Below are 15,137 nucleotides of genomic sequence, written 5' to 3'. Positions count from 1 at the left end.
AAGGAGTCCATCTCTTCTTCCATGGCTACCTCCCACTTCTTCCTGCTTTCAACCTGCATTACTTCTTCATAACATTCGGGTTCACCAGAATCAGTCAACAATAAATAATATAATGAAGGAGAGTATCGTTCAGGGGGTCTACTTATCCTGGTAGATCTTCTAACACCACCTTCAGGTGTTTGGGGTGCCTATTGCTGTTGTGGTGGTGGTTGTTGTTGATTATTATTATTTTCAGGCACCTTTACCTTTTCAGTGATTTCATCAAGAACTGCGTATTCCTTCTTTTCTTTTTCCTGTTTCTTTTCCTGCAACTAATTCTTATACAAGACCTTTTCGTTGAATATTACATCTCTGCTCCTAATTATTTTGTGATTTTCGTAATCATATAAGCGATAACCAAAATCATTAACACTGTATCCAATAAAGGTACATTTCTTTGACTTTGCCTCAAGATTTGTTCTATTTTCTTTATCAATATGGACAAAGGCCTCACAACCAAAAGGCTTTAAAAAACAGTAGTTTACCTTTTTACCTGTCCATGCTTCCTCCGGAACACCACCATCCAAGGAACTTGAAGGCCCTCTATTTATTAGATAAACAACAATATCTACAACATCTGCCCAAAACTGTAAAGGCAATCCTGCATGCAATCTCATGCACCTTGCACGCTCCATGATTGTTCTGTTCATCCTTTCTGACACACCATTTTCTTGTGGTGTTCTTGGAACTATCTTCTCTCTGCGAATTCCATGTTCTGAACAGTACCTATCAAACTCTTTGCTGCAATATTCACCTCCATTGTCTGATCTAAGACACTTCAATTTCTTTCCTGTCTCAATCTCAACCAAAGCTTTCCATTTCTTTAAAGTATCAAATACATCATATTTATTCTTAATACAATAAATCCAAGTTTTTCTAGTTGCATCATCAATAAAAGTAACATAATAATGAGAGCCACCGAGAGATGATACCTGAGCAGGTCCCCATACATCTGTATGCACAAGCTCTAATTTTTCGCTCTTCTTTTCTTTCCCAACTCTGAGAAATCTGACTCTCTTCTGTTTTCCATAAATGCAATTCTCACAGAAATCCAAATCAACATTCTTCAAACCCGGCAAAAAATTCCTTGAGTGAAGAATCTTCATCCCCTTTTCACTCATGTGTCCGAGCCTATGATGCCATAATGCTGCATCTACTCCTTTGGAAGTTAAAGCATTAACGGAGTTAGAAATACCATTGCATAAATACAATGTACCAACCTTTTCGCCTTTCGCTATTACCAGGGCTCCTTTGGTGACCTTCCAAGCTTTATCTGTGAAAGTTGTCACACAACCTTCACTGCCTAACTACCCTGTTGAAATCAGATTTTTCTTTAGATCTGGAACATGCCTTACCTCCTTTAATAGCCATTGGTTTCCATTTTTCTGTTTTACAAGAACCTTACCCATTCCAACGATTTTACAGGGTTTATCATTACCCAGACGAACTTGTCCAAAATCTCCTTGAACATAGTCATGAAAGTATTTCTTATCAGGTGTGGCATGGAATGAAGCCCCTGAATCTACCACCCAGGAATCAGTAATATTTTCAAAAGAAAGAATCAAAGCATCTTGTAACACCTCACCTATCACATTTGCTTCATGATTGTTTTCTTGCTGTGCATCTCCTTCTTTTCCCTTCCGAGATCTACAGTCTTTCTTTAGGTGTCCTTTCTTTCCACATTTCCAGCACACTATCCCCGATCTAGACTTGGATCTGCCTTTCCTTGATTTACTGCGATATCCTGAGCTCTTTCCTCTTTCCATTTTTCTTCCTCTAGACTCTGCACTCAAAGAATTTCCCGATGTCTCGATGGAGCTCTTTCGTCACATTTCCTCGCTAAGGATAGCACTGACAACATCATCAAACTTTAAAGTACTAGATCCAGAAACGGAGTTACTAATGGCCATTACCAAACCATTCCAACTTTCTAGTAATGAGCACAAGAATAACAGAGCTCTAACTTCATCATCAAAGTTTACCCCTACAGAACTTAATTGACTTGTAACTGTATTAAAATCATTTAAATGGTTTGCAACAGATCCACCTTCCGACATATTAATATTAAATAACCGTTTCATAAGAAATACCTTGTTTGAGGCCGAGGGTTTTTCATATAGTTTCGACAACGTCTACATCAAACCCTCTGTCGTGGTTTCCTTCGAAATGTTGAAGGCGACTGACGCAGCAAGGCACAACCGTATTGTTCCGAGTGCCTTTCTATCGAGAAGGTTCCATTCTTCGTCTTTCATACTCGTCGACATTTTTGTTTTTCCGCCCAATGGTAGGTATAGATCTTTCTGATACAGATAATCTTCCATCTGCATCTTCCACAGCGAGAAGCTTTGGCCGTTAAATTTCTCGACCCTAAACTTACCATCTTCCGCCATTTCTCCCACTCGAACTAGGAACCCTTCTTTCCTGCGAGTTTATCAGCCAAATAGACCTTCGGCTCTGATACCAGTTGTTAGAAAATTATATATTACAGAGCAATGGAACACATAAAATATTGCAGAAATATAAACACAGAAAACACACAAAACAAGAGAGACACAGATATACGTGGTTCACCCAGTTTGGGCTACGTCCACCCCGAACAGCCAGTCCTTCCTTTCTATTATCCAGCAAAATGAAGAGACACAACCTATAGCAAATCCGCTGTAATATCCTCTGTTTTCTCTCACAATCTCACCTCTCTATTTCTCGCTCACAGAATACACACCTATATCTCAGCCTCCAATACAATACCCTCATACAAAGAGAGGGGTTGCCTTCTAGGGCAAAAAACCCTAAACTAAACATAAATTCTACCGTCAGATCATCTGCCTAATGAACAACCCAGATTGACTAGAAATTACTATACTTTTACAAGGCAATTTTACATTTGTTTTTAGCTTCGGGGGCGCTGCCCCCGAGCCCCCGCCGGGGGACCGCTGGCCCCTGGACCCCCCAGCCAGGGGGGATCGGCCCCCCCGGACCCCCGCGGTGGGGACAAGTCCCCCCCGCTTGGAGGGGTGTACAAACTTCCTGGGGTATACATCCGGCTGAAACAAAGACCTCTGAACAATCATGCTCCACACACAACAATGGGAATAATGGAACAACCTCTAGAAATTATACTAGAAAATCCAATCAAAAACACTCCAAACAATGAAAAAGAAGAAAAGACTACTCAGAACCTAGGTGCTAAAATTTCAAATGTTCAAATAGACAAACCCCCTCTGCCTTTCAATTTGGGAGCAGAGGTGGCCAAACTCAAAATCTCAGTGCCTCTGACAGAATTGGTTAAACATGAAACTTACAGATCTCAAATAAGTAAATCTTTAAACTTCGTTGAGAATGAGGACTCTGTGAACCTATTTGATGATCAACCTGAGTTAATTTTCAGGTCCGATGTTAATGGAAAACCAGTAAAAGGAGGGATACCACCCTTCTACATTAGCCTTAACATTCACGATAAAATCCTACATAATGCCATGCTAGACTCTGGAGCTTCACACAATCTTATGCCTAAGTCTGTTATGGAGAAGTGAAACTTGGATATCACTAGACCTTTCAAGGATCTGTTTTCCTTTGATTCAAGCCAAGTTAAGTGCCTAGGACTTATAAAAGATTTGTGTGTTTCCCTAGTGCAGTACCCTGCTAAGACCATACTTATGGACATAGTTGTTGTTGATATACCACCTAAGTATGGTATGTTGTTGTCTAGATCTTGGGGTGCCAAACTCCAGGGATCTCTACAACTTGACATGTCGTATGCTACCATATCAGTCTTTGGACATCCTAAGAAATTGTATAGAGAGACTCTGATGAAGTATGTAGTGAGTACCTTGGAGAGACCTCAAAAATTTCCTATATACTCAGTGCATTCTGATATTGATTCTTTCATACTTTACAATGCTAAATCTAATCAAGAAGACACTTTAAACAACATAATAGCAGAACCAAAATAAATTGCAGTGTTAAAAGAAAATCAAAATGTCCAAACTCATGAGATTTCAGGTAATAAAGATGACCTAGATACCCTATTCAAAGAAGATTTTATACCCCCAGACAGTAAGAATTATGAACATGAAATTCTTTGGCATCTTGAATTTGATGGGTCAGTCAACAAACTAGGTGCAGGAGTAGGTGTATGGGTTTACAACTTAGAAAATGATCATTCAGAGGGTCATGCCTACAGATTGAAATTTAAATGTACAAACAACATGGCCGAATATGAAGCAATTCTGTTAGGTCTAAAACTAGTCAAAAGGTTAGGAGCCATAAGAGTCTTTATTATGGGAGATTTTGAGTTGGTAATCAAGAAAATTAATGCTGTTTATATGACTAGGGATCCTAGGTTAGGATTTTATAGAGGCACAGTTGTAGAAATACTAAATAATTTTTTAGAAACCAAGCTTGTTGTCATCCCAAGAAAACACAACATGCAAGCTCACAGCTTAGCTATGTTTGCTAGTACTTGCAAGTTGCCATTTCAGCCCAACCATCAATACACTGTTGAGGTTAGGCATAGACCTGCTATTCCTAACAACTTAAAGAACTAGAAAGTATTCGAGAATGATAAAAAAATTAACAATTTTTTGACTTTAGATGAGGAATTTGTAAATAGCAACATAGACACAAACATAGCATTAGATTTTGATTAAACTAATGAAGTAGAAATTAACAAAGTAGAAGATGATTAGATAGATAGATTTCTTCCCACAAAGTTTACAAAATCATCTATTCGAAACCTAAAACAAATGGAAATTGATGAAGCAATTGATGAAGAATCTGAAGTCATCAACCTTAAAGACAATTTTTTGCCCAAAGGACTAACTCCTTTGGAGGACTTATTTGATTCAAATGATATTCCTAAAAATCCTAAAATGGAACCCTTTAAATCAGACATTAAGGAATGTAATATAGGCTCTGAAGAAGATCCCAAACTCATAAAACTTTCAAAATCATTACCTCTCAATGAAAAAGTGAAATATATGGAATTGTTAAAGGGATTCCAAGATGTTTTTGCTTGGAATTATGGGGACCTTAAGTCCTATGATACCAGCATAATACAACACACCATTCCTTTAAAAGAAAACCAAAAGCCTTTTAGACAGAAGCTTAGGCGGATCAACCCTATTCTACTACCTTCTATCAAAAAGGAGATCAAGAGAATGTATGAAGCTAAGATTATTGCACCAATTAGATTCTTTGACTGGGTTTCTAGTTTGGTACCTACAAGAATGAAAAATGGCGAAATTAGACTATGTGTTGACCTTAGGAATTTAGATAATGTTTCACTTAAGGATAACTATCCTCTTCCTAAAATGGATCATATATTCCAGAGGGTAGTAGCTTCAACCAGAATCTCACTACTAGATGGGTTCTCTGGTTATAACTAGATCCTAGTACACCCAGACGATTAGGCAAAAACTGCATTCACTACACCATGGGGCACTTTCATGTATGTGAAATTGCCATTTGGGTTAAAAAATGCAGGGGCCACCTTTCACAGAGCAATGGACATAGCCTTTGCTCAGGAAATCCATGACTTCCTGCTAACATACCTAGATGATATCACAGTATTCTCTAAATTAGATCAGCAACACCTAGATCATCTTAGGCAGGTCTTCACCAAGTGTAGGAAGTATGGAATCTCTTTGAATCCTAAAAAATCTTTATTTACGTTGGAAGAGGGGAAATTACTAGGCCACATTATCTCCAAAGACGGTACCCAGATTGACCCAACAAGAATTGAAGCCATTTTGCAAATACCACACCCCAAGAACATCAAAGAGCTTCAAGCATTTTTAGGCAAAATAAACTTTTTGAGAAGATTTATCTCTAATCTGGCTGAACTAGTTAGATTATTGAACAATATGTTAAAGAAAGATTTGACTATTAAAAGGACTCTAGAGGCTAAAAAGTCATTTGAAGATATAAAGTTAGCTTTAACACAAACACCAGTTCTCATCAGTCCAATGTTTGATAGGGATTTCATCATTTTTTCTTTTGCCTCAGAACACACAATTTCTGCAGTCCTATTGCAAAAGAATGATCAAGGTTTCGAACAACCAATAGCCTTCTTCAGTAAAGCCCTGAGAGATGCACCTTTAAAGTATAATATAATGGAAAAACAAGCCTTTTCTTTGGTTAAAGCTATTAAAGATTTCAGAATTTATATCGTGTACTCTCATATAGTAGCTTATGTTCCCAATGATGTAGTCAAAGGAATTCTAACATAGGATGGACCTGATGGAAAGAGAGGGAAGTGGATAGCTACCATATTAGAATATGATTTAGAAATTAAACTGACAAAATTGATCAAAGGCAAAGGTTTCGCCAAGCTTATGGTTGGGTCAAACTATCAGGCCCTAGATGTAAATTTCATTGCAAAATTGGATAACAAAGAGGATATGGCGACTCCACAGATCAGCCAAGCCTTTATAGATTCACCATGGTATGCTGACAGTATATACACTCTAAAAAACCTTCAAGCTCCGCTAGAGTTGTCCAGGACTAAAAGTAGGTTCTTAAAATTGAAACCTTTGAAGTTTTGCATAATTGACAATGCTTTATTTTGGAAAAATCATGAAGGCATCCTCCTAAATTGTTTGTTAAAGGAAGAATCTGACAAAATATTGCAAGAGTTTCATACGGGTGACTGTGGGGGACATCTTTATTGGAAGACAACAACTCATAAGGTCTTAAGAGCTATTTTTTACTGGCCCACTATGTTTTCTGATGTGAAAAAGTTTGTAACCTCATGTCATATTTTCAAAGGAAAAAGAAAATTACTACCATTACCTTTGAAACCTATATCTACTAAAACACCATTTCAACAGTGGGGTCTTAACTTCATTGGTGAAATTCATCCCCCTTCCTCTGCCCAACATAGATGGATCTTGACTAACACATATTATTTTACAAAATGGATAGAAATAATACCCTCAAGACAAGCTACTGATACTGTCATAATAAGTTTCCTTGAGGCCAACATTCTGTCTAGATTCGGTTGCCACACCAAAATCATCATAGACAATGTAGCAGCCTTTAAATCAAAGAGGATGATTGATTTTTGCAACAAATATCACATAACCCTTGGTCACTCCACAGCCTACTATCCCCAAGGAAATGGACTTGCAGAGTCTTCCAATAAGATCTTAATGAATATCATAAAAATTTTTTTGGAAGATAACAAGGAAACCTGGAATCAGAAACGAGTAAATGCCTTGTGGGCAGACAGGCTAACCACAAAGAAATACATTGGTACCAGTCCCTATCAGCTAGTCTATGGAATGGAGGCTGTCTTCCCATCTTCTTTGGGAACACCACTAATGAAATTACTCCAAGAAGCATAGGTTGAGCCAAATGATATTCAAAGGAGGATCAACCAGATGATCCACTTGCAGCAGACCAGGGAGGAGGTGTATAACAGATCCTAGGTTGTGCAGGAGAGAATCAAGAAAGTTTTTGACAAAAGAACCAAGGCAGAAGACTTCTATCTAGGAGATAAAGTTTTGAAATGGGACTCAAGAAGGGAGGATAAAGGGAAACAAGGGAAGTTTGAATTCCTATGGAAAGGCCCTTATATTATTTATGCTTTCAGAGGTAATAATGCTTATTTCCTCAAAGAATTGGATGGTGCAGAAGTAGGAGGACCAGTCAATGGTCGGATGCTTAAGCACTATATAGATCCTAGTCACTAATTTCACTAATCACTTGTACATAATATATCCTTCATAAAGTTTAGTATGGATTGGATGGTAAATTTTGGAGTTGAAGCCCGAATAGAAGGCCCTAAGCTTCAAAAGTTTCATTATCAATAAATATCAATAAAGAAGAAACGTAAAAGGGAAAGTTGTAGAGTAAAACCATAGTAATTTAGAATGGCCACTGATATACTAGTTCTTGACATTTTTCCAGGAAATGACATCCCCAAGTGGAGCCACTGTTATGTTCCTATACCAATAGGTGTCATAATTTTTGAATGGATGAGGTCAAATCTATAATATGTACATACCTTTGCTTTCTGTAAATGTTTTCCATATTCAAAAAATCAAAAATAAAAAATAAAAAAAATGTAAAGGGTGTATGTCCTAAAAGAAAAATCAAAGGACAAGAAGAATAAGAGAAGGTTAAAAAAATGAAAGAATATGAACTCCAAAAACAAAAAGACCATGAAAGTGTGCAAGTCAAAATGCCACTACTATTTACATTTTGTACATAATAAAAGATTGTGTGCAGCTTGTTACCTCTGCCACAATCCATGGTAATCAAACAGTTTAATTTTGGTTATCCCATGCTTTGAATTTCATGTTTTTAGCTAGAGAATAAAATCTGACCAAACTGTTTAATCTTGGTAGATAATTAGATAGGTAGAGTAAATAAAAGGAGCTCAAAAGTTTAATCTAAGCCCTTGGATGTAATAAGGTTAGACTTAGTTAGAATACCATTGTAAAACAAAAGAAAAATGTTTTGATAAGGGTTTTCCATCTTAAGTGCACCCTAATAAAGAGAAGACAAAATGGTAGGATGAGTAGATGGGTAAGTAGTTGAATGGTTGCAAAATTGTGATGATTGATTAGATAAAGATCATATTAGTCATCTTCATCATCAAATTTCTAAGTATATGAAGCATTTACTAAAGCACACAAAGTCAACTGATTAACCTCCCTCATTCATTACATTTTTCACTTAACTAATTTCGAAAGAAAGTCTTGATGTACCTAGAACCAAGAATCTTAAGTTAAAGTGGCTTAGAGCATTTATTTGACTTTTGGAGGGACCGAACCCTCGGCCCAATAACGTATAGGTCTTAAGTGCTAAAAGTCCCCTCTTAAGCATTCACCCCCTTAAATTCACTCACATTCCCCAACAAATCCCTTTTCCTCAGGAAAAATCATTTCACATGACAAAACCCCTTTTCCTAAGGTTTGAAGACTATTTTTCCCAAGGAAAAGCTATTACCCCCATAAAAACTCCTTTTTCACAAAAAAACCCACAAAAATAACACTAAGCCTAGGTTATAATGTGTTTATAAAAAGCAAATAAATTATAGATACACATTTGACTTGGTGCTAAGTTATTCTTCGCTTTCAATTCATATTAACTCTAATTTTATATATTAACTCCGAAAAATAACTCTTTCACCTATGTATTTAATAAAAACCCTATATTAATACCCCGTCCCTGAAAGTTTGAAATATAAAATTTATGAATAAAACCCGACATAATTAATCAATCCGTGGTTAATTACAAGTCAAACCATTCTCCAATGAAATCATCCCCGATGCCCTTAATCCACCATAATCCGGGATTAATTAAAACCCCCGTTTTTAAACCCTCGTCGGCCCCCCCCCACTACCATTCATGCATCTTCATGAACCAACCACCACCCAATCTTCCTCCGTCAAATCTAACAATCCTCATTGATTTTGCAAGGCCTCCGAAGACCAACCTTTACACGCCCGATATGGGTGGTTTCACTATTCACCCCGCTGCTACGTGGCGCCCGATGAGTGGCATCGGGCAGCCTCCCACCAAAACCACTTCAGCCCAAAAGCGGTGCAAAGAAAACCACATACCACCACCCGCTAAACGCCAAAATATCACATCGCCCCACTAACTGCCAAAAGTACCACTGTTCACCTTACCCGCCAAAAGTTGACTTTCGTGCATAAACACAAAAACCCCAGTTTTGCTTGTTTTCATCTGTTTATGCAGTAAAACCCTGTTTAACCCTTCTACGCCACTTGAAGCCTCTGTTAACCAATTCAAGCATGGTTTACCTCCTAAAATCATTTTGGACTCACTACGTAGACCTATAAAGCTCGATAAATCTATTAATGACCCTCCCTATCAACCCAACGTTTTCTTAATAGTTTGTTTTATTTTACAGGTGATCAAAAGACCGTAGCCTTGGATAAACAACCTTAATACTAGTCATAAGACCTGTTTACTCCGAGAGTTTTATTAAATCTATTCAAACAGAGATGGAAAATAAACATACAGTTAAAAGAAAAGCAGAGGAAACATGAAATTAAATGATTTACTGTTAAAATAGATAGTAAAAAACCTAAAATATACAATGAAGGTAAAAGGACACAGTAAAGAATAGTCAAAGTGTATCAGGGTTAAAGAGTATCAGATTGAAGACCAAGTCAATTAAATAAGCTAGCATGAAGATAACAACAAGGAAGACAGTTACAGAGCATACAGATTCATGTCAAAGTGAAGATAGATGAAAAAACAGAGCGGTAAAAGTAAACATGGATGCAGTAAGGGTTAAACAGATACGAAAACACTTTCACCAGTAACAATGAAGTTTATCCAAAGTAAAAGTGAAAAACAGTTAAAATAAATTTAAGGTTAAAAGATGAAATCAGAGCATAAGTGGTACATTCTTCAGAAATTTCCTATTTAAGTCATAGCTTTTGTAGAAACTATTGTGATCAATGCAAGATGTATTTTGAGATATTGAAGGACATTTTTGTTCCTAAAATGATAGTCTACAAAAAGCTATCTCGCTTTTTACGCAGGTATTACCAAAATGGATATAAGTGCATATCTTCAGAACCTAGTTTTTGGACTGTGCAAAGTCCTGTTTTAGACATTTTTTTTGCAGAGAATATTGTGAACAACGGGAGCTCAATTTTGGGAAACTGAGAGAGGTTTATCTCAAAATCATTCTTATCTACAATAACCTCTTTCATGTTTTCCATATCTATCACGGATTGAGATATACAAAGGTATGAATGGACCCTAATTTTGCAGAATTGCTGGAGCAGAATGCACAAAGAAAGGATGTAGTTAGTGATTGGGATGTCTCATCTTCAATTAAGAGTTGCTATCAAATTCAACTTTCCTTCCTTTTCACCATAAATACATAAAAGTAGTGCCAAATAGATTCATTATTTTTGAATGTCCTTTATTTAAGTTCTATTAATGTAAAACAGTTTGAGATATTTGTAAAACCAATCTTGATATTTCTTCAAGATATTTCAGTTTATAATTAGTATAAATACTTCTTCATTTGAAGTATCTTGGGTGGATTAAAAATACATTTCTGTAGATAATTTATTTTGAGCCAAGGGTCTATTGTACTCAAGACTGGACTGGTTTTGTTGGAAATGAAATAAAGCTAAGGACATTTCACTGGATTCTTGTGCACAATTGGAACAAATAAGCATTATCTCTCTATGTTTAAATATTGTTATCTTTTCATGTTATAAATATTCATATGTGTTTCTTATGAAATATAAAATTAAACAAGGAATGATATCATCAGAATTAGTTTAAATGCTCTCCGTTTTAACTGTTTGCTTTCTATATGTTTTCTACCAAACTATCTTGGTCTGTGAATTCTTGATTGCTCCCTTACTTCCATAGTTTACCCCCCCTTTGGTCCATAGTAAAGGATTCTTCATTGCCTTTTGCTACTGATCATCCTTCCTTTCTTCATCTTAATCCCGATTAAGGATCCTTCATTGCCCTTTTCCCTGGTTAGGACTACCTCATCCATTTGAACCTACAGATTTGATTTTGCTGTGCTAGCCCACCCTATGCACTCTTACCTTAGTGATAGATCAGATCCAGTTAATCCTTTCTTGATTGACTCCATAGCCCAATGGCCTAAATACTTGCTTTGCCCATTTGTTTTTTTAATTCCACCACCCAATTAAAACAAAACAATCATGAACACTAAGAAATAACCTGAAATCTTATTCAAAATAAAGTAAAAGAGAGCCCTCTCTGGACTTAGGTTGGCTAGAACCCAAGTCTAAAAGATTAGGTTTGTGGTTACCTCAAACTATTCCTTCTTTGATAACTTCTAAGGAAAAAATCTGAGTGATAACAATATCTATGACCTAATGGATGGAATGGCAGTTGATGTGTTGAGGCATCAATATTTCTTAGCGATTCTCAACTAAGTATGAGACTGCTATGCTCAGATATGTTATTTATACCTGTAGATTACATATTCATGATATGTTTGACGAAATTCCTATTATGGCTAGTAGGTGTCCAGTAAAAGTCTCATTCAAATGATTTATTTTTCACTATCATTTTCTTGTTAATTTACTATTTTGAAGGTATCATGAAGTTCAGGGCAGTGACATGGGCTCTGGGCCTAAAAATGTGGTTTAATTCCTGAGGTGCTAGCACAAAACTAGCAAAAAGAGTCTTTGGACGCTGGCAAGCAGAGCTGTGATAGCGTTCATAGGTCCTTGGATGCTGGCATTCCCATAGCATGAGCACATTCATAGGTCCCTAGATGCTGGCATGCCCATAACATGAGCGTGTTCAGAGGTCAAGTTGTCCAAAAGTTTAGTTTGACCTAATGGAAAGTTGCCTGAAGTGTTGGATTTTCTCCTAAGAGTCTTGATGCTGATGTTGAATGTCTGTATGGTGTGTTTCCATCGGTTCCACTTCCTTAACATGACTTAGGAGGTCGAATCATAACATAGTGGACTCTCATCTCATGTTTACCCTGGCCAGCCAGTTGCTTGGGTAGATGTGGCAGGAGGGTATTAGATGCTTAGTCCCCTTGTAGTAACAAAGACATGCATATTGTATGAAGAACTAGGTGGGTATCATTAATGATGGACTAGTGCCTCCTCATCCTAGCCTTCTTGCAACTCACCTCTAGTACTTACCAAGTTAAAGGAGTTGAGGGGAAGAAATCACCCTAGAATAGGCATTAATTAAAACCAACCAGGAACACATTTGGCACACAAGCACCACAACACATTTTGGAAGTCTCTTATTTTCATGCATTTGAAAGCTAACATCTTATTGAAATATTATAAATCTATCTCAATTACATGCAACATATTTAGAAAGCATTTCCATCATTTTATTTGCAAGCACTTAGACTCACTCTGGTACTTTACTCCATGCTCATTTTCTCAAGTTTAAGACTTTACATCATTGTTTTCTTTGAACAATATTTGATTGCTAAGTACATGTAGTGTTTATTTGCAAGTTCTAAATTTATTCAAGTGCTTTCCTTTCAAAATGGTGTCATCATTTTATCGTTTTGGTTTTTTTCACTAACATTTAATTTGCAACTTCCATTCCATTCAGTATTGTTGTAGCTTGAAGATATTTCCATTTGTTGCAATTACTATTTGAGAATATATTTCAGTGCCTTGCAAGATTTTATTTGGGCACTGGTCTATTTACATTTGTTTGCAAGGTATATATGTTTTTGAATTATATTGGTTTACTCACATTTTGATGTTAATACTAATGTTTACTTGTACTTGTTAAATTATCCATTTTTTGCTCCAAGTTCCATCTTAATTTGTTGAATGGTTGATGCTCTAACTCATTTACTAATTATCTCCTAGACTTGTTAGTTTTAGCAAGTTTCATTTAGCATCTTCTTTAGGGTCCATCCCTGTTGGATTTAGCTAGGAGAGAGCCTAGACAGAGAGAGTTGGGATTTAGGTGACAAGCCCTTCTTTGAGCTTTACCACCAAGGCCACACCAAGTGGGGTTGAGTATTTTTCCCACATTAACTTAGGTGTGTAAGTGAGGTGACAATAGGTTGGCCTACCCTTTGTCAATTCAAGTCTTATGCATGTGTAATTGAGTTTTCTTGATTGAATTCTATGTGTGCTCTATTGGGGCTTTCTACCATAGCCCTATGGAATATGTCCTGCTAATAGAACTCGCTGGCCTAATGATCCTCAAATTTTCTTCTCTTCCTGACCTAAATATTATGTTGAACCACTCTAAGAAAAACCTAGATTTAAATGGTTATGGAATTCCCTTCCCAAATTCCTATGTTGGCATATTTGGCTTTCCAAGAACAATGACACCTTCAAACATATCTATCAAAAACCTAAATAAAAACAATGAAAGCCATAGAAATGTGCACTGAATATGGGAACCCTCAATCAAGGAAAATCATATCAAACTCTTAATTCCTTGGAAGAACAATGGATAGAAATATTGGTGGATCTCAAGAAAAGCAGGCCATCAATCATCAAAAACTTAAGAAAAGTTGAGAGAGGTTGGTAGCTTCAAATATCCAATCAAGATCTAGATGAGTGGAAGTAGGAAAAGAAAGTTTGGATACTCCAATTTGATGGAGCCTCAAAGAAAAAACCAGGGATGGTAAGAGGGGGAGGGGCTTTGTGTAACCCTGATGGAGGGATGGTAAGATGGGGAGTGTAAGGACCTGCAGTCCTTGGCACGCCCGCCGAAGGAAGTGCGAGCTCTATGACTGATGTGCGATGGAGGCAAGTAAAAATGCGAGCATAAGAAGGATAGAGCGAAGTGTTTATAGGCGTGGGGAGCAAGGTTTGATTACCCACGGCCGACCCACACTTGGAAGCAAAGCCGACTGCATTTGCGATGAAGTGGGGGTGTGTCGTAGCGTGGAGGACGAGTCGGCTGGGTAGGCTAACTCGCCCTGCCACACGTATAAATAAAAGATGCGTGGAGTTCATTTTGACATGGCAAGTTCGACCTTGATTAAGGCGCAGTTCATAGATACAAGGTGCAGGTCGAGGTTGTAGCCGGATGCGCCCAAGACTTGGGCGAGGCCACACGTAGATCGCATAGAAGTATTGGGTGAAGGCGTTGGGTGCGGGCAGGGTTGCCCGCTGGTCGAAGAGAAGGCGTGCACGGTGTGTGTGGGCGCCCGGTTTGTGCGACAACTTGGCACGGGTTCTTGGGTGACTCGGGTGAGCGCCCACCCATCGTGCAAGTGTGCACGGTGCGACTTGGTGAAGTGTTGAGATTGTGAACAAAGGTGTGTCTCGGGCAGAGGTGCCCGTGTGTGGTGACTTGGAGGCGCGCCCAAGTTGGGCAAACAACACGATCGTGCGACGAGGTGAACAAAGGGTTGGTGAATCATGCGGCGATCGTGCGGAGGCGCCGACGAGCTGGGCAACCGAGTTTTCCGAAGTTGAAATTTTACTAAGTGTAAATTTGGGGTTTCCAAAGATTTAACTTGTACTTTGTAAAAGTAAAGATTGTATAATATATTGATTCGGGCATACTCACATTGCAGGGAGTTGCCCCTCCCTTTATATTGTTGTGCATTTCTATTGTATAATGCTATTATGTGAATGTTATGGGCTTTCACTTATATAAAG

Source organism: Pinus tabuliformis, chromosome 3_1 (genome assembly GCF_031772625.1).
Source record: "Pinus tabuliformis cultivar Carrire ecotype Pingquan chromosome 3_1, CPIR1, whole genome shotgun sequence".
Taxonomy (NCBI): domain Eukaryota; kingdom Viridiplantae; phylum Streptophyta; class Pinopsida; order Pinales; family Pinaceae; genus Pinus; species Pinus tabuliformis.
Note: the sequence above shows the minus strand (reverse complement) of the source record.